This window comes from Heteronotia binoei, chromosome 21 (assembly GCF_032191835.1).
Source record: "Heteronotia binoei isolate CCM8104 ecotype False Entrance Well chromosome 21, APGP_CSIRO_Hbin_v1, whole genome shotgun sequence".
Taxonomy (NCBI): domain Eukaryota; kingdom Metazoa; phylum Chordata; class Lepidosauria; order Squamata; family Gekkonidae; genus Heteronotia; species Heteronotia binoei.
The window spans coordinates 90,589,937-90,616,506 of record NC_083243.1 but is presented as its reverse complement, the minus strand read 5'-3'; the positions used below and the strand labels follow the sequence as shown (position 1 = coordinate 90,616,506).

General features: G+C 44.8%; 1 protein-coding gene across 2 annotated transcripts in view; it reads left to right on the top strand.

The window, feature by feature from the left end:
• Positions 1 to 16,041: 16,041 nt before the first annotated feature.
• Positions 16,042 to 26,570, top strand: part of TMEM229B (transmembrane protein 229B) — a 69,496-nt gene continuing 58,967 nt past the window's right edge. The window contains exons 1-3 of one of the 2 annotated variants that reach the window (XM_060263231.1): positions 16,042 to 16,209; positions 20,245 to 20,324; positions 25,426 to 25,529. The gene's annotated coding sequence lies outside the window, so the exon portion shown is untranslated. The remainder of the gene's footprint in view (positions 16,210 to 20,244; positions 20,325 to 25,425; positions 25,530 to 26,570) is intronic. The other variant, XM_060263232.1, reaches the window with a different exon arrangement.

Here is a 26,570-nt window from a genome sequence, read left to right as displayed (position 1 = left end):
GGTATTGGGTGTTCCCCCGTGAACGGCTCTGGTGGGAGAACTTTGTGCTTGTGTACTGGGGTGACCAGCAATGGCTTCTCAACTTCCGGATGACCAGAGGGACCTTCCTGGAGATTTATGCCACTGTGAAGGACAAGCTGGAAAGGCAAACCACACGGATGAGGTATCCTGTCCACCCTGAGAAGCGGCTCGCGGTAGCGCTATGGTACCTCGCGACCGGGAGCGCCTATCGGGAAATCAGCTGGCTGTTCGGAATCGGCCTTTCCACCGTCCATGGGATTGTGATGGAGGTCTGCGAAGCCATCGAGACCCGTCTGTTTTCAAAGGTCGTCTGCCTCGGTGACGACATTGGAACGGTGTGTATATATTTTTTTTCCCCCTTCCCTAGTTTTGCGTTATAACGCAATATCGATATATAAGATGCGATTCTCCATTGCTAATACAGTGGACGCTGCATTAACCTTGACCTGATCCATTGTACTCCATTTCTCAACAGATTATGGATGGTTTCGGTAAACTCGGTCTACCGCATATGGTGGCTGCTGTGGACGGATCGCACATACCGATACGGGCGCCTGGGGGAAGAACTGAGGAGTTTTGCAACCGGAAGATGTTCTGTTCGGTGATCCTCCAAGGCACGGTTGATCACACCGGACGCTTCCTGGATGCAGAGTTTGGCTACACCGGGAGGACCAACGATGCCTTCGTTTTTGCAAACAGCCATCTCTGCGCCGCCAATGATGCAGGGCTCTGGGTTCCAGGGAACCCTACGATGACTTTTGGAAATGTGACCATCCCTGCGCTTGTATTGGGCGACGGAGCGTACCCCCTTAGGCCCTGGCTGTTGTCACCGTACAGGAAACCCATCGGGCCCGTGCAGAAGCACTTTAACAAGAAGCACGCCAGGGCCAGGAATGTGGTGGAGCGTGCTTTCGGGCGGCTTAAGGCTCGCTGGCGTGTCCTGCTAACGCGAATGAACGCGCAGTACCGGAGTGTGTTCTCCATCGTGACCGCATCTGTGACTCTGCACAATATTTGTGAGGAAAAGGGACATGCGGTCACGCTGGATATTCCTGATAAGGAGATAACACTCCTCCCGGAACCAGAAGAGCCAGACTTTAGGGTGATCAACAGGAGGCAGTTAGAGGGGGGGAGGATTGTGCGGGATGCTGTCGCGGAATACATTTATCAAAGGAGAAGATGATTCTGCGGCTTCCTGTCCACCATGTCTCTCGCTGCCGCCGCCTGCGACTGACAAAAGACTGCTGTTTCGTTATTACGATCTTACGCTATCACAAACATTCCCTGTCTGCCTTTTCAGCTTCCACCCATTAATACTGCATATTTCTTAACAGTATGCCTGTGTTTGTTTAGGCTGCTTCTCGTTACAGCGAATAAAGTTTTGAGCACTATAAACTGCATTGCTTTCATTTACTTTGGTGGTGGTTGGGGGGGGGAGTAATATTTTGGTGCACCAGGGGTTCTTACACGTGCTTCTGGCATTGCTTTCATTTACTTTTCATTTACTTTGGTGGTGGTTGGGGGGGGGAGTAATATTTTGGTGCACCAGGGGTTCTTACACGTGCTTCTGGCCTGGGTCTGTTTTTGCCTTGTCAATCAGGATATGCCTTCCCCATGATTGGATAAATCAAAGCAGAAAGGGGAGGCTGCTATTTCGCAAAATCGAAAGAGCGTTAGTTCGAAATGGCGGCCAGGGGAAGGAGAGGGACGTTCTGGCAGCGGGAAGAGGTGCTGGCAATGTTGGAGATTGTGGAGAGGAGCGGGCACGCTCGCGAGGTTATGTCCAGCACCCACCTCAGGAGCACCCACATTTATGAGGCGATAGCCAGGAGGCTGCAGCGGAGGGGGTTTGACCGGACTGCTGCGCAGTGCCGGTCAAAAATCAAACGCCTCCGCTGCAGCTTCATGGCTAGCCTGCAAGCGTGGGGCGGTATCCCCAGGGCCTCAGGACGGACGCCCTACCACGACGCCATGGTGCGTCTCTGGGAGTTGGCGGGGCGGCCCCGTTGGGAGGACCGTCATCATGATTGTGAGTAACACCACACACACACACAACACACAAACGCCACACACACCCCTTCCTTCTTTATTACTGCTTCATGGCAGTACAGTACAAGATCCACCCCCCCCCCCTCTATGTCCTGATGTGCCTTCCTGGTGGAATGGGGGGGGGGGACAAGGATGATCACAGAAACCTCATTAATTGGATCCCACCCCAAGGCCCCACCCATTTCTATGTCCTGATGTGCCTTCCTGGTGGAATGGGGGGGGGGGGGACAAGGATGATCACAGAAACCTCATTAATTGGATCCCAAACCAAGGCCCGACCCATTTCTGTGTCCTGATGTGCCTTCCTGGTGGAATGGGGGGGGGGACCAAGGATGATCACAGAAACCTCATTAATTGGATCCCACCCCAAGCCCCCACCCATTTCTGTGTCCTGATGTGCCTTCCTGGTGGAATGGGGGGGGGGGACCAAGGATGATCACAGAAACCTCATTAATTGGATCCCACCCCAAGCCCCCACCCATTTCTGTGTCCTGATGTGCCTTCCTGGTGGAATGGGGGGGGGGGGACCAAGGATGATCACAGAAACCTCATTAATTGGATCCCACCCCAAGCCCCCACCCATTTCTGTGCCCTGATGTGCCTTCCTGGTGGAATGGGGGGGGACCAAGGATGATCACAGAAACCTCATTAATTGGATCCCACCCAAAGCCCCCACCCATTTCTGTGTCCTGATGTGCCTTCCTGGTGGAATGGGGGGGGGGGACCAAGGATGATCACAGAAACCTCATTAATTGGATCCCACCCCAAGCCCCCACCCATTTCTGTGTCCTGATGTGCCTTCCTTGGCCAGTACGTATTACCTGCAGATTACAGTGCAGTTTTCACATATGTTGTGTGCTTTCATTCACATCACTTGCATGTATGAGTCTCGTTGCTTGGTTTTTTTCTAGTTGACACCTGTCCGCGAGGCGCAGCGGAGCGGCCAGGCCCACCCTCGGAGGGAGAGGAGGAGCAGGGTGCGGAGGAGCAAGAAGGTACATTACCTGACAAAGCGGCCGCCTCTTGGTTACTGCGCATTAAACGCATTAATAAGCCATGTGCGCAGGGCGTTCAAGAAAATAACTTAATGATTACTTTTGCAAATCTTAGGCGGTGGGAGCCCAGCAGCACAGGAGGCAGGAGGCGCTGAGGAGGCAGGAGGCGCTGAGGAGGCAGGAGGCGCTGAGGAGGCAGGTGGGTTCGCTGAGGCTCAGATAGAAATCAATAGGCATGGCGTGCAAGTTTCTAATAAATATGATGCTGCAGCCTTGTCAGCCTTGCCTCTAAGGCCACGAGGCGAGGCAGAGCGGCCAGGCTCACCCTTGGGGGGAGAGGAGGATGAGCAGCAGGGTGCTGAGGAGCAAGAAGGTACATTACCTGACAAAGCAGCCACCTCTGGGTTATTGCACATTAGAGGCATTAAAAAGCCATGTGCGCAGGGCGTTCAGTAAAATAACTTAATGATTACTTTTGCAAATCTTAGGCGGTGGGAGCTCAGAAGGCAGGTGGGTTTGCTGAGCTGCCTCTCAGGTCACTGCGCACTAATGTTGCTATACAATGCACACATGCCTATAATTTTCTAATGTGCATGCATGGTGTGCTTGCATTTCAGTGGTGGAGGAGCAGGTGCGCCAACCTGATGAAGCCATTGCCCGTATGGAGGCCCTCACCCAGCGCATCGAGGCCCTCGAGCGGCGCCCAGCACCAATTGAGGCCAACGCCGGGCTGGAGGCCCTCACCCAGCGCATCGAGGCCCTCGAGCGGCGCCCAGCACCAATGGAGGCCAATGCCGGGCTGGAGGCCCTCAACCAGCGCATTGAGGCCCTCGAGCGGCGCCCAGCACCGGAGGCGCCACTGGAGGCCATTGCCCGGCTGGAGGCCCTCTGCCGCTCAGCGTGTGAGTGCTCACTATTTTGCATGATGGGTAGTTCTTGTGAGTGACTGAGTGCTGTGGGTACATTACTGAGGGCGTTGCACTTACTTGCTTCTTTTCTAAATTGCAGTGAGCGCCTTCACGCGCCGGATCGACGCCCTGGAGCGGCAGTTCCGGAGGCTGGAGCGGGCCAGGGGTGGGGGGTTGGGGGAATAAAGTTGTATATAGTTTTAATAAAGTGTTTGTCAGTGTTAATAAATTCTTGTTAATGTTTAAACCGTAAGATATCGTTTTTCTTTACCTAAACACCGAACTGGGACCTGTTTAAAACATAACTTTATTAAAAGTGCGTTAACCTGACAAGAGCACAACATCAGCTGTACACAGCTGCTGCGTATTAATCTCTAAGGTAGGAACAGCCTGCCCGTGCAGGTATAAGCAATGAAATAACATCATCAATAACAACATGCACAACATGTAAACAATGAAATAACATCATCAATAACAACATGCACAACATGTAAACAATGCCTGCAACTCACTGCCTCCCTTGATGGGCATTGATTCTGGTACCCATGAATGGGACAGTGCTGAAAAACACAGCAAAATAAAAAGGCAGAGCAGCAGTACCTGCTTCTGTCATACAGAGAGCATTGCATGTCAGAAGCAGCCAGCCAGTACTGAAATGGTTTTAGGGCTCAAAATACACCCTCTGCTTCCCTGTGCAGGATCTTTTCTTGCCCCTACGGGAAGCCGCCACACTGCCACTTGAGGAGGGTGCAGGAGACAGGAGGCTCTGGCTCTCAGGCATAGAGTCTTCTGCCAAAACTGGGTAAGCTATATCAGAAGGCAGTGGTCCGCGAGTTTCGCTGCAGTCACAGTTTAGGTGAAGCTGCCTATGTGTGACAGATGGTGGAGATGCTGCATATGGTGGAGATGTTGCAGTGGCTGGTACCTCACCCACCCTTCCCTGTGCCCTACCTTCCCTAAAAATTTGGGCAATGCTGCCTAGCATATCAACAGCTGCCCTCATAACATCCACAGTCTCCCTTGTGCCCTTTTCGAAAGCCTTTATCAAGCCTGTGTCACGCTCTCCCTGCAAAGTGAACCTGCGTTCTTCAGAAGCTAGCATTCGGTCAAAGTGCTCCATCGCGTCTTCATGATCCAGACGGCTTTGATTCATCATCTTTTCAGCTACAGTATTCAGCATGGCAACCCTTCGCTGACGTTGAGCTTCGTTCTGCACACTCGCCTCCTTTATTTGCTGTGCTGATGATACCGGCAGCTGATCTCCTGAAGCATCTCCTCAAAGAAGAAGGATGGAAAGATTACATTCCCTGGAAAACTCTGGCAATACACCCCTCGCTTGAGCTAGGGTACAAGCTCCCATTACTGACATGCACTACTCTACTGCAGGCATTGGCATCGCTGCTGTACATTAAGCAGAAAGCCCAAGAGCATACCTCCTCCCTCTGCTTCCTGCTCTGAGAGGACAGCATCTCCAGGTCCTCCCCTTTGGATACTGCACCCTTCTTCCTCCTCAAAGTCACCTGGAATTGAAATTGACACAACACTCATTCCTCTACATGGTTAGTGCTGCAAAGCCCATGCTTACATTAAAGATCTGTACTATAACATGTCTTCAGGAGCAGTTCTGCTCATACATGAAGCAGGAAACGCAGGGTCAATGGTTCAGCAATTGTAAGCTGGGCAATGCATCTAAGTTCCACTGAAAGCTTTCACATTCCACATAAGACTTATCAGAAGCACTGCAGGCCGCACTTACCCCGAAATGACTCCTCGCCTGGGTGTTCATCAGTAAAATCCTGGGTCTGTTCCTGTTCCTGTAACGCATTGCTTGGGTTCACGCCGCTTGAGCCTATAGCAATGCAGAAAAATCAACAGTATTACGCTAGCTGGGGGGGGGGGAGGGAGGCAGAAGCCAGAGGAATGTTGCGAGTATAATAAGTGCCAAACATCCACGTCTCCCTTCATTAAGGGGCGGTTTCATTAAGGTTTTCCCCATGGCTCCCTATCACCGGCCCACCCACAGCAACCACTGTCGTTGTGTAGTTTCGTTAGTACGAAGTCTCGCTATTGCGATAAAAGTTTGAAAAAACTCTCTACGTGGGTTTCCTTATGGGTGAGCAGGGACCCCAAACCATAAAAATTACACGGCTGAGGAGCACTGTATCGCCGGGATACTCACCAGGAGGTGATGCAGTGGTGTGCGTCAGGAGATCAGCAGCGTTGATTGTTTGGAGGTCAGCTGAAGAGATGCTATCTGATCCTTGAATCGGGATGTTTTCCTTATTTGCCTTGTAATACATTGCCGTCAAGCTTCTCTTCATGAGGGGGGGACGCGCGGACTTATCGTTCTTAAGTATGCGGTGCAGCACATCAAAGTGAGGGCAGTAAACTGGGGATGCTCCAGTCTTTTCATTGTGGCTAACGCATCTTCGATAGTCCGCACGCAAGCCCTTGGTCTTTGTGCGGCACTCAAGCGCCGACCTCTTGTGCCCCATGGCATGCATTGCCTTAGATATATCCTCGTAGACATAGATGTTTTTGCGGTTAGAGGCCAGCGCCTTCTGGATCTTTTCCTCAACCCAAATGGACAGCAAGGCTTCTGTTTCGCTCTCCCGCCACGAACACCCCGAGCCCCCAGTGGCCTGCTGATGGATGCCATTGCAAGTAGCTGCTGTGCGATGGCGGGAGTAAGATGCTCAATGGCGGCCAGCAATATCTGTCCCTTCTTCCTCCCAGTGTTCTGTTCGGCTCATGCAAATTGTGACGATAGCTGCTTCTCGCCTCATGATTGGCCACTAGCATTGGCAGCATGATGTGGGCGATTCCCTGATTCTAGCTCAGCAGTCGCAATTCTCGCGAGAGCCAACAGCCTCAACTATAATGTATCAGCCGCAATTCTCGCGAGACCCTCGCCATAGCACCCATCAGAGTCTCGCGAACCTAACACCCTATTGATAATAATGCATATTATCAATAATCATGTATCATCCGAAATGTGTTATGTGTTAGGTGTGATGCAGCTGCGAAGTAACGAAACATCACTCGAGCTGTCCCATCGGTTTAGCGAAGTAACGCAACTAAAGTTAAAAATAAAAAAAAATTCTAATGCATCCACCTTTGAAATGGCGTGACAGTGCAGGGGAAGCGTAAAACTACAAAAAAATCACAATTCAGGCTATTCCAGGAGGGAGGGGGGGGGTCTTTTTTTTTTTTTCCGAAATATCGCTATTACGCAAAACTGTGAAGTTTAAAAAAAAAAAATGGCCGCGCCGGCACTTTGGGGAAGCGCCGCGAAAGGCTGATGATTGGCCAAGGGGGTGGATGGGGTGGGAGGACGGAAAGGGAGAGGGTGCCGCCCACACAGCAGTCGATCCGGCGTGGATGGATTTCCCACAGAAAACTCCGCGGAGTGGATCCGGAGGTTTTCAAAAACTCCGGAAGGAGGTGGATCTAGATACTCCGGCGTGAAAACCCTGCAGCGCCGGAGCAAACCGCAGCGCCGGAGCAACAGGTGCGAAAACCAGGGAAAGATCCGGAGGTAAATGGGGTGCTACGCTGGAGTAAACGCTAGTGCGAAAACGGCCACTGACTCATTGTTGATCTGTTGCTGTGAATTTTGATGTAGTTTTTCACTTTAGTTGTAAAAGGTCTCACAACTCTGCTCTAGGCCAAGGTGGCATCATAGTGCCCCAAGTGGCCTTTTCTGTCATAAACTGGCTCTGATAGGATCAATCTTTCACAGATTTATGCCCGCTTTTCGCTTGCTGATTGTTTTTAATCATTTCTATTCCATTCTCACCACCAAGGGTGGTAATTTAAAAATATCAGCATCAAATATTAAATAATATATTAAAACAGCTGTAGTAAAATAGATAGCCAATAATATTTTGGTAATACTAATAATAATATTAACCAGCAATAACAACAACAATAACAGAAACCTCAGGCAAACAAATATGCCTCTAGTCGGGACTAGAAACTCAGCATATTCAGTTCCAGCCTAGCACCTGTGAGCCATGGTCGTTCACTTTATTTCACTCAGTGGTGTCATGTGGAGCAGGATTTCAAATGGCAACCAAACTAATTGGGCTGGCTCGTACAGGAGCAGGCAGATATTGGGGCAAATGCCTTTGTCAGCAGACTCGTGGTCATTTTGGAACCCTAGTTGGCAACTAGTTTTGTAAGACACCATTTAGATTAGACAGTGCAGGGTTATGGGACAAAACAGCAGCCCCATTCTTTCCCCTTCCCAAACATCAGCACAGCTAGTCAGAAAGTTCCATTATAAGGTGCTCCTGCTCCTTGCATAGCCGTTTTGCCTCTTAGTTGAGAACTCAGGGAGACAAAATTGGCCATGAGGCTACCAGATATACGTTGCCCTCTTCAGAAAATTTAAATGCCAGCAGCTAACAGTGCCCTTATTTAAATGGAAGAAAGAATGTCATGGCACAAAGCATTCAGAAAAGGATTCTTGGTGGTTTTAGAATTTGAGTCACTTTACAAGTCCACCTTAAGTTGTCCTAGGTATATCAGTTCTCTGTATATCTCTCTGACATGGTTGTTTATTTAAATATTCTTGCTCCCTGAATTAATATGATCTCTTTACTTTCCATCCCTGATTTTAAGTCTCTACCAGACAGACCATCTGTTCTATGCAGCCTGCCAGTTAAGATCTTCTCTCAAGTCATGTTTTCTGTGCCTCTAGAGGTGATGTGGATGACAACTACAGAGAGGGGATTTTTAATGGTGGCACATTGCCACTGGAAAGCAGGGCTTTTTTGGTAGAAAAAGCCCAGCAGGAACTCATTTGCATTTTAGTTATTTATTATTTATTTATTACGTTCAACTTATATCTCGCCCTCTCTGCAAGCGGACTCAGGGCGGCTCACAACATCATGTCAATACAATTAAACCAATAAAACATATAAAACCATAATTTACATTTTCGATTTTTAAAACCAATTCTGTGGTGCTGCATCAGTACAATATAGGCGGCATTGAATTTTTGAACAGCGATCACCAGCATTCTATATGATGTCCGGTGGCAGCCCTCTTTCAGTTAAGTATCGAAGGCCTGCTTAAACAATTCGGTCTTACAGGCCCTGCGGAACACAGACAGATCCCGCAGGGCCCTTATGGCCTCCGGAAGGGTGTTCCAAAGTTCTGGTGCTGCCACCAAAAAAGCCCTAGATCTTGTCACTCATAACCTGGCTTCTTTTGGTCCGGGGGCGGACAGTAAGTTTTTTGCCCCTGAACACAGTGCTCTCTGGGGGATATATGGAGAAAGGCGGTCCCGTAGATAGGCAGGTCCCTGACCATAAAGGGCTTTAAAGGTCAATACCAACACCTTGAAGCGAACTTGGAACACAACAGGTAGCCAGTGCAGCTCTTTCAGCACTAGCTGAATGTGCTCCCATCACGGCAGCCTCATTAACAGCCGTGCTGCAGCATTCTGCACTAGCTGTAGTCTCCGGGTTAGCATCAAGGGTAGCCCCATGTAGAGAGCATTACAGTGATCTATTCTTGAGGTGACCATAGCATGGATTATCATCGCTAAATCGTTGTGCTCCAGGAAAGGAGCCAGCTGCCGCACCCGCCAAAGATGAAAAAAGGCAGATCTAGCAGTGGCTGCTACCTGGGCCTCTATTGTAAGGGAGGACTCAAGGAGCACGCCTAAGCTCTTGACCTTAGGGGCTGGTATTAGTGGCACCCTGTCAAGAGTCAGCAGATGGATCTCTCCCCTTGGACCACCCTGACTCAGATAGAGAGTCTTCGACAGATTCAGCCGACTCAGTCTGAGCCAAGATGCCACAGCTTGTAGAGCCAGGTCTAGATTTTCCGGGGTACAGTCAGACTGGCCGCCCATCAATAGATAGAGCTGGGTGTCATCCGCATATTGATGACAACCCAGTCCATACCTCCTGACAATCTGGGCAAGGGGGTGCATGTAGATATTAAATAGCATCGGGGATAGGACCGTTCCCTGTGGCACCCCACAGCTAAGAGAGTGCCTCTGGGATGCTTCCTCCCCTATCACCACCCTTTGTCCCTGATCTTGGAGAAAAGAGGTCAGCCACTGTGAGGCAGATCCCTGAATCCCCACATTGGCAAGGCGGCTAGTCAGTAGCTGATGGTCAACCGTATCAAAAGCGGCTGACAACAGCACTGCTGAGCCACCCCGATCCAGATGTCGCATGAGGTCATCTATGAGAGTGACCAGAACCGTCTCCGTCCCGTGACCTGGCCGAAAGCTGGACTGGAATGGATCCAGTGCGGAAGTGTCCTCCAGGAATCCCTGAAGCTGAATTGCCACCACCCACTCTATAACCTTACCCAAAAAGGGAAGGTTCGACACCGGCTGATAGTTCGCCAATACGGCCGGGTCTGCTGATGGTTTTTTAAAGAGAGGACGGACCACTGCCTCTTTAAGAGGTGTGGGAAAGATCCCTTCTACCAGGGACCTGTTGACAATACCTTGTAGTGGTTCACACAGCCACGTCTGGCTCATTTTATAAGCCAAGACGGGCATGGGTCCAATCTATAAGTTGTAGGGCGTGCAGCTACAAGGATCTTGTCGACTTCCTCCAGACTGAGTGGACTGAAAGAATCCAGAATTGGACCAGAAGACGCGCTTGGTGCCCCAAGTTCTTCTACTGCATCAATTATAGCGGGTAAGTCGCGTCGGAGCAATGAGACCTTATCTGCGAAAAAACTCGCAAAAGCCTCACAGCCTATTTCCAATTCTCTAATATTTTGTTTGCCCTGCGGCAAATTTGTTAATGACCGAATTATACGAAACAGTTGTGCTGGGCGCGAGGTTGCAGATGCAATTCTGGACGCAAAGTGGGCCTTCTTTGCGGCTTGAACTGCAATCTCATAGGTCCGCATAAATGACCTATATGATGTTCTCATAGCTTCGTCACGAGTGTGGCACCATTGTCTCTCTAGTCATCTTAATCGTCGTTTCATTGATCGCAACTCCGGGGTAAACCACGGAGCGGATCGTGATCGAGGATGAAGAGGACGTCGGGGAGCAATTTCATCGATGGCCGTGGAGAGCTGGTCATTCCAGATCTCCACTAGCTCATCCAACGAGTCGCCAGAGGGCCAGGGATCCCGCATGGCCATTTGAAGCCGCAACGGGTCCATCTGGCTACGCGGGCGAGCTAAAACCTGCTCACCGCCTAAATGGGATAGGGGTGGCATGTCCACACGAGCCTTCAAGGCCTGGTGGTCAGACCATGGCACTGCCTCGGCAGATATCTGATCCAGTACTACTCCCGCCACAAAGATCAGGTCTAGTGTGTGCCCAGCCTGGTGCGTGGGTGCTGTTATATATTGGGAAAGTCCCAGTGCTGCCATGGAAAGCACTAGGTCCGTCGCACGAGTGGAAGCCATGTCCTCGGCATGGACATTGAAGTCACCCAGGACTATAAGTCAAGGGTGCTCCAATGCCCAGCCTGCTACAGCCTCCATTAGGGACAGTAAGGCACTGGCCGGTGCGTTAGGCGGATGGTACACCAGCCAGATTGCCAAACTTTCTCCAACGTCCCACACCAGGCCCACACACTCCACGCCCTTGATCTCTGGCGGCGGAAGTATCCTGAAGGAGCAATCCTCCTCTATGAAAAAAGCCACCCCTCCCCCCCCGCCCGCTAGTCCGGGCCTGGTGAAGGATGGAGAACCCAGGCAGGGCTACTTGGGATATTAGACCGCACCCTCAACACTGCCAGCTGGAATTGCATTCCTGCTCAAAAAAGCCCTGCTGGAAAGACTTGCCACTGAGGCTTGCCTGGCACTATTTCACTTTCTTTTAAGGGCCATTTTTAAAATTCAGGCATTGAATTAGGGGGTTTATATTATTAGCTTTTTAATGGTCTACTTTGCAAACCCCATAGCAGAGCAAATCTAAGCAGGTCCACTCAGAATCCTACTCAGATCTATTCAATGGGGCTTACTCCCAGGAAGATGGTCTTAGGACTGTATTGTCAGGCTGTGATATAGTAACATACACATGCACAGAGAGAGAGAAGGATGATGACCAGTGGTGAGAGGGAGGATAAAAAAAGAGGGAGATGACAACAAAGGGGGTGAAAGAGGAGTCACACACATAGAGAAGACTGAGATGAAAACCTAATTGGGGAAGTATGGGGAAGTGCTGCGATTACTGGCCACTCACATCACAATAAAGTAATCTACTTTATTGTATGCATTGTACAATTTTCTAGTCTATTTTCTAATTTTGCAATCCAGTTTTTATTGCACTGTTAATTGGCTGCAGTATATTGTTAAACTTGCATTGTGTAAGAGAACAGTTCTTCCCTTGCGTGTTCAGAAGGCATATAAATACTTTAACAAATAAACAAATATGTAATTTGCCCTGAGTTTTAGCGAGCCAGATAATAAATAAATAAACAGTTGGCCAGACTAGGTTGTCTTACTTAAAGAGCTAATTTAAGTAGCCATTTGATTAACTCAAGGAGTCCTTCATTCAGTTCTGTTTGCCTGACTAGCTACATGGATGTTGAACAAACCAGAGACAAGATCTGCTGTTGTCTGCTGGTGGAAAATGGAGGCATTTTGATATTTTGTTAGTTTGCTGGACAGAGGGAACTGACTGATTCAACCCAAATGGATCTGACCTTAACTCTGGATGCTTGTACCAATTATGCTTTGGAGCCAAAGTTTGTTGTTGCCATTCCTTCTCAAAAGTTGTGTGCGCACCACTTTTTTTCAGAAACAAAACTCCATTTTTGCCTTCAAGTGAAGTGAATACTGGGAAGATTGCCCTGAGTCTTCTGCTTTTGAAGAAAGCTGCATTATAGCACTGTAATCCAACATTTATCTGGTTTACTGTGGAGAATAAGAAACACCTGTCATGGCTCAGGGCCTGTACTTGTTATCACAGGAGTCCTGGAAAACTGATAGTGCTATCCTACACCAAATTACTACAGTCCTTTTGGGGGGACGCATCAAATTGCAGCAGACTCCATAGGGTTTTCAAGGAAAGAGACACCTCAGAGATGATTTGCCATTGCTTGCCTCTGCATCCAAACCCTGGACTTCATCCAAATACTAACAAGGGCTGACCTTGTTTAGCTTCCACATTCTGACAAGATTGGGCTGTCCTGAGCTATCTAGGTCAGTCTAAGATCACTGAAATCAATTGACCAGAGTAACTCTATACAAGATTGTACTATGGGGAGTTCAGATTTGTGAATCCTTCCCTGGGCTATACCAAGTAAGGCAGACATATGGATCCCTGGCTACTTCAATCTCCACTGTTTATGAGAGAGCAGCATCCCAGGGGGTCATGGATTTTTTGATATTGACCTCTTTAAAGTTTATCTTCCAACTTCAGATATTCCTTCTGTTGCTATTACCCTCTATTAATGGGCACATTAGGACACTGACTAGTGTTGCTGGAATGCACAACTTTAGGATCACTGCATTAATCCTCTATCTGAGACCTGATCCTGTCCAGGAGGATGTAGCCAAGACCACACAGATACCTGCATCAGTAGGCTACTGACCATCCCTGGACCAACATTTAAGGAGTGTTAAAGCTGCAGTACTGCAGTCCTAAGCTCTGCTCATGACCTGAGTTCGATCCCCAGTGGAAGCTGGGTTTTCAGGTAGCTGGCTCAAGGTTGACTCAGCCTTCCATCCTTCCGAGGTCTGTAAAATGAGTACCCAGCTTGCTGGGGGGGAAAGCGTAGATGACTGGGGAAGGCAATGGCAAACCACCCCATAAAAAGTCTGCCATGAAAACGTTGTGAAAGCAATGTCACCCCAGAGTCGGAAATGACGGGTGCTTGCACACGGGACCTTTCCTTTTTCTTTCTTAGCTTGGATGCCAATTGCCCTATGATCTGTCCTTGGTCCTGATGCTATGTCTTTTTAATTTGGATTCTTTGACAACCTGCTCATACATTTTCTGTGTTTTATTTTTTCTCCTCTCTCTATAGCCCTATCCTCATGACACCTCCTTGCAGAACAATTAGATATATCCCCACTATCACAGGGCAGAGCCATAAGCAAATAAATAATGTTTACACAAGAGTCTGATGACATGCAGCTCTTTCATTCTACCTGGTCATAAAGCGCTAATTTTAGAAAAGAAACTTAGTCCTAATTCTCACAGTCAGGAGACAAGGTAGTATGCAGTCAGGGGTTAACATGATTAAATACTCTTCCACTGTTTCGACAGGCCTTTGAGACCTAACCTAATTTGGGAGAGAGCTGCCACTTTACACCGTTACACTTTACACCATGATCACCATTTACATTTATATCTACGTTAAATTATATTATAGTGATACAGCACCAAAAATGCAATGGAATGTTTTAAATGTTTAAGTGTTTTAAATAATTTTAAATTGTAGTTTTTTATTGGTTAAATTGTAAAAACGTATGTTGTTAGCCGCCCTGAGTCCGCTTGCGGAGAGGGCGGGATAGAAATTTAAAGTAATAAATAAATAAATAAAAATGTACATAGAAAACTATGTTCAAAAGAAGACTAGACTGGGGCCATTCACCCTGTAATCTCTGTTCTATGGGCAAGGATATTTTGGGGTTTGTGGCTAAAAACTTGTTCTATTGACCCCATAAAAGTTTTTTTAAAAAAAGTAAGCAAATACCTGCTACTTGATCCATGGTTCTTAGCAAATAAAAGGATGACAGATTGAAAGTCCTTTCTCTGTCATTTTGTCTTTCAACATCTCAGCAGATGTCTTATCACGGAGACATTTTAGTTCTGTTTTTATAAGGATGAGGTTACAGTTGGTACACAATACTAGCTCCAGAGGTACCTGTGGCAATCCAATGGGTGGTTTGTCAGTCACCTGCAAACCAGAACACAGCAATTGATGATCAACATCATACAAACTATTAATATATCCCTGATCAGTATTTCAGTAACTGGATTTTAGTCACAGCACAAAAGGTTCATAAAGAAGGAAGAGGAGGATTGGTTTTCTACTCCACTCTTCACTACCTGAAGCAGTCTTGGAGGGGCTTACAATTCCGCTTCCCACAAACCCCAAAATATCCTTGCCCATAGAACAGACACCCTGTGAGGTATATGGGGCTGAGGGAGTTCTGAGAGAACTGTGACAGGCACAAGGTCACCCAGCAGGCTTCATGTGGAGGAGTGCAGAATCAAGCCCACTTCTCAAGATCAGAGCCTGCTGTTCTTAACTGCTGGATCACACCAAGAAAACATAACAGTATCAATCCAGAAAAACTGATGGACTGGAGAGAGAAAAATAACTTTGTATTTAAATAATAAAATACTCTGTCTTCCAAGAGGATGTCCACCACAAATGTCTTGCCCATAATAAATCCCACTAAATGAATGGGAGTTGGATTGTGGATTGTGTCCCCAGTGTTTTTAAAGTATTTTGTATCCCCAAGGAAAAATGTTGGGCTACTAAGTTCATGGGAAGGGCTTCTGTAATTTTTTTTTTTTGGGGGGGGCAAAACTAACGATTTAACACAAACTCCAGCACCAACCAGAAGGGCCAGGGATGCTCTTTCTGCTGCCCCATTTTTATCTTTCACTCCTAGCTGGTAATGAGATATGAGGTGATATGTCTGACAAAAAAAAGGCTTTCTTTCTTCTTGCACCTTCATCTGCCATTAGATAGGGAACGACACAGGTCCTCAAGGTCAGGTTATTTGGGCATGATGGCCTCCCTGGAATGATGGTTCCGAGCTCTGGCCTCAGGTTCCTCTGCAGCCCTGTGGATTTGGGGCCTTTGCTGCTGCATGTACATTGGCCAGGTAAATCACTGAGACTAGCCAGGACCTGGACTAACCCTTGGGAAGCCAAGCAGATCCGGCTGCAACAGGAAGGGGAGTAGATGGGACCAGGGAACTGATGTTGGAGAAGCAAGAGCTGGTAAAGGAGGTCGGCTTACGAAATAGACCTGAGGATCAGCGAACAGCGCCCTTTCCTGCTTGGCTAGCCGGCGTAGCAGCGAAAGAGTTAAGGGGGAGGGGGAGGCGGAGGCCGGTTGTCAGAAGAGAGCATGTGCAGTTTGCAACCGCATCGATACTATGGGTTCCTTTTCACTGGCACGTTTAATTCCTAGCAGCAGCAACCTCCAAGGTAGAAAGAGCAGGCGGCCGGAACCTTGCATGGAGGAGCGGAAGGCGATGCGCTGCTGAGAAAACCCGATCGCTGAGTGGAAGCACCTGCGCTGGGGCCCTTCCCGCCCCCCAGCGCCGCCCGGGTAAGCGCATCTGCAGAGGCCTCCTTCCAGCCAGCGGGTGGGAGCGGCGATGCCCGAAGCCGGACGAGGGACCAGCAAGGCAGCAGGCAGTCCCCCGAAGCGCCCATTCATCCGTAGTCAGGCGCACAGAGACGAAGGTTGGGAGGCGCCGGGGGGGGGGCGCTGCTGGGTAGGTGGAAGGGCAAAGGCGAACATGCTGGCTGCCTCCCTTGGCCGGATCCTGTAGCTGGCCCGCCCGGGCGGGCACCTTCCTGCCTTCGCGCTCTGCTTCCTGCCCGCCACGCCCCCGCCGGCCTGGGGACGATGCCGAAGAAGGGTAGCCCGCCGCGCGGCTTGGCCTGGAGCTAGGCGAGTGCGGGGCAGGTTTCTTTGGCTTCTGGCGTCGCGATCGGCTCAGGCGGGCGGACTAGTCCCGAGCAGCGCCTGCAATCGAGGCTGCTAACTGCCACTCTGTACGGTTCCATGGCACTTTTGATTTGTAGAGCCTCAGTAGGTTTCTGCATTGCATTCATCTTCATAGTGAAGTTAGTCAAGAACAGTAAACTGAGGCTGGGACACTTCCTGCCATGTGCTGAGAGATGCAGAGAGGTTTGCTGCCTCTGAATATGAAAGTTCTCTTTAGTTAATAGCCATGAGGCAGTCCAGGCCACCTTTAAAGCCTTCTATGCCTTGTGTCCATCACTACATCCAATGGCAGAGAATTCCAGTTTTGTTACTCTTGGAGATGAGCAGTAGCTGAACTGAAAACAATTTGTTCTTTGAGGAGCTATGAAGTTCTTTCTACTATATTATCTCTCTGTGGTGTTGGCTTACTTACACCTGTTGTAGCCATCCTGTGATGATTAGGTGTAGGCAAACCAGCTGCTCGAGATTTTGTTCTTTGTTGCAGGCTGCCCCAAACCAGCCCTTTGTGCCAGGGCCTTCCTGACTTTTTCATCACTCCCTTTATATAGATTGAGATGAAATCTCTTCAACTAGCTAGGAAGTTTTTCAACAATAAGCTTCAGTTCTTCTGAGTAAAAACAAGTCTGCTCTCCTTCTCTTTTAACTCTAAAAAGGATCTTTGCAGGGATAGATGGAGGAATAATGCATTGAATGATTGCTGCCCTTTATCTGTAAACAGGGGAAAATGCCCTTTCTTTCTTATATCCATAGCTTAATATATACTACCAGCCATCAAGTTTATATATGGTTCATTTAGGAAAATGTGTTTATCTGAGAACAGCTGAACTATACTGATTGGCTCTCAGTATTTTACAAAAAAAGAAAAGAAAGTAACTTAAGTCACCAAGATCGAGAAAGACCAGAACTTTAAACCAGGATACATTGATCTGTGGCCTACAAAATAAATGCAATTTGAATGGATGTAAATTTCCTAACAAAAACTTGTGAACAACTATGTCTGACATGCCAGATAACAAGAAAAGGAGGATTTTCTGAGTAAAGCAGAGATTAAATCTGAATTATGCAAACTGCATGAACTATACAAATTAAACAAATGTGCTTAACTCTGTATGATGTGTTCTGCTTCTGTTCATCATGGTATAAAGCAGAGCACAGGCTTCAGAACCTTTTGACTACTCAGAAAGTGGTCTTGCCTCTGCCCTGCCTTCTGGCATTGAATGAGACATCCTTGCAGATTCAGAGTATTGAGGAAGATGTGTTATCAGAGAGACCCACAGTGTGTTCTGAAGCCTTTTCCCCCTTCACCTTTTTAAAAAAATTCTAAATTATTTCCATTGTATTCCTGTTATTTATTTATGCTTTGCAAGCTGTTTTGGGTCCCTATTGTGAATACAAGTGTCATATAAATAAACCTATGTTATCTCAAGTTTATTTTTATATCTATATTTTGAGAAACTTAAAAAAACATGCTGAGATAATGATTCCCTCCTCCATGTACTTGTTTTTTCTAAAATATTGCATTCAGTGCTCATCATCTCATTCTTGACAGCTGTGATAAACAATAGGTTTCTAGGAAGGCAAGACACTGCAAATTTTAATGGGTTCTGGTAAAGGATCTGGTCTGTTTGCCTCTTAATAAATTTCCTTTACTTCAATCTTAATTACTATAATCTTTTTATCCTCACTTGAGATGAAGAATTCCTTTCAAAGTGAGGCTATTGTCAGTTAGCCAGTTTGGTGTAGTGGTTAAGTGGGTGGATTCTTATCTGGGAGAACTGGGTTTGATTCCCTTCTCCACGTACACCTGCTGATGTGACCTTGAGTCAGCCACAAGTTCTCTCAGAGCTGTTCTGCTCAAGAGCAGTTTTGGGAGAGCTCTCTCAGCTCCACCTACCTCACAGGGTGTCTGTTGTGAGGAGGAGAAGAGAAAGGAGATTGTAAACTGCTTTGAGACTCCTTCGGTTATAAAAGGCAAGGTATAAATCCAATCTCTTCTTTTTGGGTCCTACTTGTTTCTGAGGAACATTGAGGATAGCAAACTTGCTGTCTATTCACTGAGCTCTGCTGTTTATGACCATTTTCTATCTATAGTACAAAAGCTATTCAAAATGCCTGCTTCTGAGAGGGAAGACTTTCTCTATTCATTTTCCTTTCTCAAAAATAGCAACATCACAAGTCATATTTAAGTTTGTGTCTTCAGTATTCTAGTTTGGGTGTACAGTTTAGCCAAATAATCACTTTTATTCCAAGCCACTGTAAGGAATGTAATAAGGGGACAAAATTCCAGACGCCCTGATCATTCATCAGGAGCTAGTCAAGTCACATAGTTGGTTTCATAAACACATGGTGTCAGGGAAGAGCCGGATTATCTGGAAGCTGTTTGTGGCTGTTGGCAACCTTACTTTTATGTTATATCAGTTTAAATGGGAGTGTTTTAAGTACATTCTCAATACTTGGATTGAAATTAATGGGATTGAACTTTGCCTAGATTCTGTTTTAAATCAACTCCATTTACTAGGTTTAAAATGCCGCATTATTGCTTTAAGAATGCTTTCAGTAGTGGGCAATGGCATAGCCTGTATGTACAAATGTAATAAAAGGTACAAAGTAAGAAGGCAAAGATAATGTCCCAATGAATTTTTTTTCCTGTTAGCAGAGGGCAGATTTAGGTTCTGGTTATTATGGTAGAACAGGAAAAAACTAATTTTCATTTGAAAAGTAAGAGAGAAATACTCTACTCAGTGAAAGAAAATGACTATTTCAAGAATATGGTATTTATGGGATACTCTACCCTGGATTGTGTGAACACCTTTAGAAGCTCACTACCACTTCTCTCAAAATTTTATGTTTCACGATTGTTGTACCAAAAGTCTATGTTTCTGGTAAAATGCAATATTTTCTGTTAGTGTACCTGGCTGACTGTTCATAGAAAGGAAAAAGAAACTAGAAAACAAATTGAACTCTGTGCTGGGAACATAAATTCTTACACCATATCTATGAATACTACATGGAAAGTCAATCAGACTCAAATATGTTTTCATGTTGTCCCTCACTGACATAACTTTCCTGGTTTCTTAACCATGGTTTAGAAACTGGGAGGCACAGTTTCTCTATCCTTTCCTCTCTTTTGTAAATTTGTTCTGCTTTCTTCCCACTGACCTTAATCACAACATACATTTCATCAGCGCTGACAAGATCCATAGTTGATGACAACCAACCCAATTTTCTGTTAACTAATCTAATCTTTCTCAAACTCAGTTTCAAATCCTGGCCGGGCAGGAACCCTGGCTAGAATATATAAAGGAAGAGACAGTGTCTTGTAAACTTGCACTCATTTCAGGTATTTGGGGGCAATGAACTTGGGAGGACAGGGAAAAAAAGAGAAAATGTAAGTCCTTAAATGTATGTCAGGGTTTTTTTTTTTTAATATACTGATTTCATTCATCTTTGCAAACAGTGTATGATCTAGTTTGTAGTATTCGGACTTTGTAGTGTGTGATTAGACAATAATGTTTAAAAAAACCTTGCTATTTTATATGGGATGTCATATCTGTGATGAACAGAAGTTTAAATTGAAACAACTGTGTTTCTTCTTGGGATGTTTAACAGTTTTTAAAAATATTTTTACAGCTTCTGTTCACTCTTGGAAATGGGTCATGAGACCTAAAGTACATTGAAGTAGACGAAACATTTTTCAGCTTGAATGAACAGTAAGGATTGGTGATAATGCCTTATACATTAACTTTTGTGTGTGCCATGGTTGTTTTTTTCTTTACATCGTTGGTTGTCATGGTGGTGTTGATCATTTTCATTTCAGAGAGATTGTTGGCATCCCTCTCACACTGAAGAAAAAATTATATGAGCAGAGGTGTTTGTGTTTTGTGCTGATCTAGAGGCAAATTCTGGGAAATTATCTTTTGGTGTAAGGAGAAGCTGATAGATAATGAGCTTGCTTGATAAAATAGACAAAATTTGATGGCTCAATTGTGCAGTGCATTGATACTCTATGTTGAAATGATTGATCATATTTGTATCTGTTTTTTCCTCCAAGGCATTCTGGGCAGGACTGGCCGACCCTGATTCTAGGTGGTCTACTTGTGGTTATTTTATTTTGTCTTCACAATGTTAGGCTGAGAAAGTATTTTACTGAGAGATGGCCTCTCGCAATTCAATGTTTGTTGCGTGAAACTACCCAAAGTGATGATACCCAGGGTTTTTGCATTTAGGAAAATAGAGCCATGTAATTGCATAGTAACATTGACCTAAACATCAGTTTTATGACACATGGTAAAATAAATTGACATTGCAGTCACAGTCTGTGATGCCTAGAAAGAGAACCTCAAGATGGACACTTGAGACCACTTAACTGACATTAGTTAGCCCTTAACATCTTGTCCATGTGGCCAAATCAGTATAAAAGTAATTGTACCATCAATGCTAGGAGCCCTTTGGCGCAGAGTGCTAAGCTGTAGTACTGCAGTCCAAGTTTTGCTAGCGACCTAAATTCAATCCCAGAGGAAGCTGGGTTCAGGGAGCTTGCTCAAGGTTGACACAGCCTTCCATTCTTCTGAGGTTGGTAAAATGAGTACTCAACTTGCTGAGGGTAAAATGTAGATGACTGGGGAAGGCAATGGCAACCACCCCGTAAAAAAAAATCTGCTGTGAAAATGATGTGATGTGACATCACCCCAGAGTCAGAAATGACTGGTGCTTGCATAGGGGACTACCTTTATCTTATGATCAGTGTTAATGCTTGTGTGGAATGGGGCTTCTAATCCATGCTTATGTTCTTAAATTACAACACAGTTGTTCTGTATATATGTTGTCATATTGTGGTGTTGTAGATTAATTATTGTGTATGTGCTAGCAGTGTATGTGTTAAAGGTCACTTAATTCCCTTTCTTTGTTTGCTGTTAAAATCTTTGTCAGCAACTTTTTGTACTGTATTTGGATTCTGATTCTTCTGGATTAGGTAACAATAGAATGATCTTCAGTCTGAACCTTTGATACTTTAAACTATAAGTCATGTCACCTGATAAGTCTCCATTCTTCAAAACTGGCAAGAATTAGGCCAGATTGTTATAGTAAATTTCTGGGTTAAATCCCAGAATAAAAATTTGACCTATTTTTCAGTAACAAATATCAATTGAACCAGCAGTGTTGTTAGTAGAAGAGCGTAGGAAGTAAGTTAGAGGACATCTAAATAAAATATAAATCCTACCTCCCCCATTGCTCCATAGTCTCTGACCCAGATCTCACAAAAGCTTGTCAGTTGATAAACCTGTTTCTAAGGTATACCATTTCAGGTGGGAGTTTATGTAATTGAATGAACCTTTATATCAAAACAAATATTTTACTTAGAAAATCAAATATCAGGGTGAGGGGTAGGCTAGAACTCTCAACTAATATCAATAGTTTTTTTGTGTAGTTAATGATTGTTTTTGTATATAGGAACATTAATCCATATGACAAAATGTTAGATATTCTTAGAGAATAATATTTTTTAGCAGAGTTCAAAGTTAGCAGAGTAGCAAGGAAGAGGCAGAGTCCATGTGTGGATTGCTTTACTAAACTACAAGGGAAGGGTAAACTGGAATCAAAATAATAGACACCGAGTTCTAGATCTTTAGTGCTAGAGAACCATACTAGGAATGGCTTCTCTTCTCCAAATTTAGACAAAGCTGGGAAGAGTGGCCGTAAAATGCAGAACAGCCAATGCATTGGTTTCTAGTCACAACATTAAATTCCAGTTGATTTAACTAAGGGCTCCTACAAACATTCATGGGCTTTCTCACTAAGTTACAGACTGGTTACAGTGAAAACATGTGACTTCCTGCTGACTTACAAAACAGGAGTCTTTCTAACCTGCTAAACCCAACACTGAACCTCCCCCCATCTGCAGTATAAAGTGGTTCAGATACAGGTTTACCATCATAAGTCCTGTTGGTCTTGAGAGCTAGACCTCTGTGAAGTGACTGGATAGTATGACAGAGCTCTCTTAGGGGGGTTTTGTGTGAATGAGAGTGAGAGAGAGTGAGAGAGAGAGAAATTTCCACTGAGTGAAGGAGTTTTGCCCATAGCATTGTCTGATAGTCCTGCTTTGTGGCAACAAAAGAATATCTAACTTCAAATAATGAGAGAAGATATCTAGAAAGATGGCCTGCATTAATATCTTTAACTTGAGGTATGTGGGCCAGTCACGATATTTTATTTACTTTTATTTATACCCTGCATTTCTCCACAGTGTGGACCCAATTTTATCATCACATTTTATCATCACAACAACCCTGTGAGGGAGGTTAGGCTGGGTGTTTTTGTCTGTTTTAAGGTCACCTAGTGAGCTTCTATAGCAGAGTGGGTCTCCCAGATCTAAAGTGTGATGTTCTTCTAACCATCACACCACATTGTTGAGCTGACCTGTTCAGTACGAGAAGTCTAGCCAAAAATGGCTTGTTTTTTCTCCTTCTACTGCAATAACTAATATGGCATATTTATGTATACTGTGCAATATACATAAGTATGTAAAGACCTGTACCTATGAAATACATTTTTTTTTTTTTACATCCAGGATACTGATTGTGGGCCCAGTCTGGATCTCATCTTTTCCAGCCTGGCCACTTCCAGGGTTGGCTGAGAGTGAGAAGAGATTCTATTGAAGTACTCTTAGAGCTACCTCTACAAAGTTTCTTATATGTAGGAAATAGTGTGACATTTTTGTGTTGCTTGTTACATAGCACAGCTAAATGCATACATGTATATATTCATTCTGGTAGCACTTTATTCACTAATATTCCATGCAGGTTTTGCCACTTGGAAGCAGCTTTTAATTTTGCAGTTTGGCCCACAAAGTGAGAATAATTTGTCATGTCTAGCAGCAGAATTTGTTCAAGAAACATTACTATTTAAATGTGTCTTTTAGGAAAGCAGTAGAGCCATATATTCCGGCTAGCCTTTACTTAGCTTGAGAATTTTACTGTAACTTGCTGGATTCCTTTTATATATAGCTGAAATATTTATGTGTATTAATAACTAGGGTTTTATCTGTTTTATCTGTTTTATCTGTTTTAAATATGGATCCCTTTATATGTGTAATTTTGATGGATCTACTATTGGAAGCCGCCCTGAGCCACTTGTGGGAAGGGCGGGATATAAATCTTAAATAAATAAATAAATAAATAAATAAATATACCCTTCAAATATATTTAAACCAATACAATTATTATATATTTTTTAAAAATCAATTTTTTACACAAGTTGTGGTTGTACTTTTCTTGATCTTACTGCCATTGGGCAGTTTTTGTATTCATAGCTGCACCCGTCATCTGTTCTATGAACTGAATGGGCATTTTAATTTTTGGTGACTACTACTACTATTTTTCTTTCAGAGCAGTCCTAAAAGCCCCATCCTGGGAGTAAGCGCCATAGATCTAGGTAGGATTTTGAGTAGATCTGCTTAGGATGGCACTGTAAAACACAGAGGTACAGGATCTTGCAAGGCTCTTAAAATCTTAGGGAATGATTGTTACGATCTTAGTTCAAAAGGAATTGCTTGTCTTGAACCTAACATCTTGGAATTGCTCATAATGAGGAAATAACAAATCCAACAATTCACTATAGTGGTACTCCCTTCTTAAAAAGCCACTTAATTGTCCATCTACTGGTGGTTCAGATGATAAACTTAAATAACTAAGTCACTTAGTTATTTAATAACACTGTAATAATAATAATAGTGATAACACTGTTGGGGAACTCGCTGGGAAAGAAAGTCAAAATTAATTGAAGCACAGGTTCAGTAGTGAAAGATATTAGCGTAAATGCTTATAGAAATAGTGCTGTTCCATTGAGCTTTGTTAGAGTAGTTACTTCTTTGTCCATTATATGCCCACTGTTGTGAAAGAACAGAGACCCATTACAATTTCAAGAGCATTCATCTTGGATGTTATATGCTGTTTTTCTCTCAGAGTGCTCATTTGTATATTTCAGGCTAAAGTGAACGTACATTGCTTTGAAAGTTCTTTGGTCCATTGCTAGCACATCACTCTTATGAAGAACTGGAGTGCTTTTATATTTTTGGAGGGGGAAATAAAGGAGCTAGCATGTGTTTTGACTGCTACCATTAATTAATCTGGTACAGTAGTTGAGGCACCCTTCTTACTAAATCTTGTTCCTGTGCTCAAGCCCTATGTGATAGATGGATTAGAGTATAAAGAAGATCTCATTTGTTAAGTGACTTCACTATCGTCTTTCTTTGATTGCTTAAGTCTTGAGAATTGGTGTTCATTATGATAGAGCTAAGTGATGAGGCTTCATGTAGAATTTCAGCATAATTCCTAAGCAGAGTTATAGCTTTCTATCAATTGAATTCAATGAAAAGATATAATAATTCAATGAAAGGATATTATGATGTTGTTAGCCGCCCTGAGCCTGCTTCGGCAGGGAGAGCAGGATATAAATGTGAAAAATAAATAAACTCTGTTTAGGATTCCACTGCAAGATTTTCTGCTGCTGTTGCTTGTTCCTTCTCAAGGTAACGTCTTAGTCTTGAATCAAATGTTTACTGTACATTTTTGTGGTGGTGTAAGATATCTCCATGCCAACTAATATTTGTTATTCCAGATGGTATGAATAGTGTGCCTGCCAAGAAGGTAACAAAAGACAACATTAAAAATGAAAGTTCCCAGTCAATTAATTAGATAACTATATGAGAGAAACATACAAAATTAATAAAGTGCCCTTTCAACTTAGGTAGATGTTGAAAGACTGAAGCATCACTGGAAATAATCTCCCTCCCTTTTTGTTCCATCACTGTAGATGGAAAATAAAGCATGAAAAGAAAGCCTGGAAAATGAGGATAGCTGAATCACACTCTTCTAGACTACCCTTCTGTAAAATGTGCTCACGATTAAACAGTGGCAGTAAGTAACCTACAGTAATTATAGCTTTTGCTACTCTTTTTAGTATGTAAATAAATGAGTATATTCTACTCTAGTGTAAATCAATGTCAGTTCAAAGAAACAAATTATTCACATTTCACAGCAGCTTGAATTTTGGCCTATATTGTGTCACTGTAGGGTTGTCAAGTCAAATTCAAGAAATATCTGGGGACTTTGGGGGTGGAGCCAGGAGACTTTGGAGGTGGAGCCAGGAGCAAGGTTGTGACAAGCATAATTGAACCCCAAAGGGAGTTCTCTCCATCACATTTAAAGGGACTGAATGCCTTTTAAATGCCTTCCCTCCGTTGGAAATAATGAAAGATAGAGGCAACTTCTTTTTGGGCTCATAGAATTGGACTCCCTGGTTCAATCCTTTTGAAACTTGGATGGTATTTTTGGGAGAGGCACTGGATGCTAGGCCGGAAATTTGGTGCCCCTACCTCAAAAAACAGCTCCACCAGCGCCCCAGATACCTGCAGATCAATTCTCCATTGTACCCTATGGGAGTCAGTCTCCTAAGGGAATAATGGAGTAACCAACAGACATCCCCCCCCCCACTTTCTGATGACCCTGAAGCAGGGGGAGGGCCTCCAAACTGGGGGATCCCCTGCACCCATGTGAGGATTGACATCCCTGTGTCACTGGTATGTTGAATTCCAGGTTCATTTTAAGAAGCCTATGTATTTTTCCCATTTGCTTGTTTCAAAATTATATTTACCTCCTACTTTCCTTCTAACATGAAACTGAAGGCAGTGTACATTTGGGTTCCCAAGCAGTCTCCCATGCAAGTACTGATGATACCCAAACTACATAATTTCAATAAGGATGCTGTACTATTTGCCCTAGCCTAGAATTATATGATTTAAAAGCAAGAGATTCTACTTGTGTTTTGGGAAAATATTTTTTTCTGTGCACACACTGTATTATGCACATTCTTGTGGAGACCTAATGAATGTAGTGTAAGAGCTGTGGATGCTGTAGTTCAGTGGTCCCCAACCTTTTTGGCACCAGGGACCGGTTTTG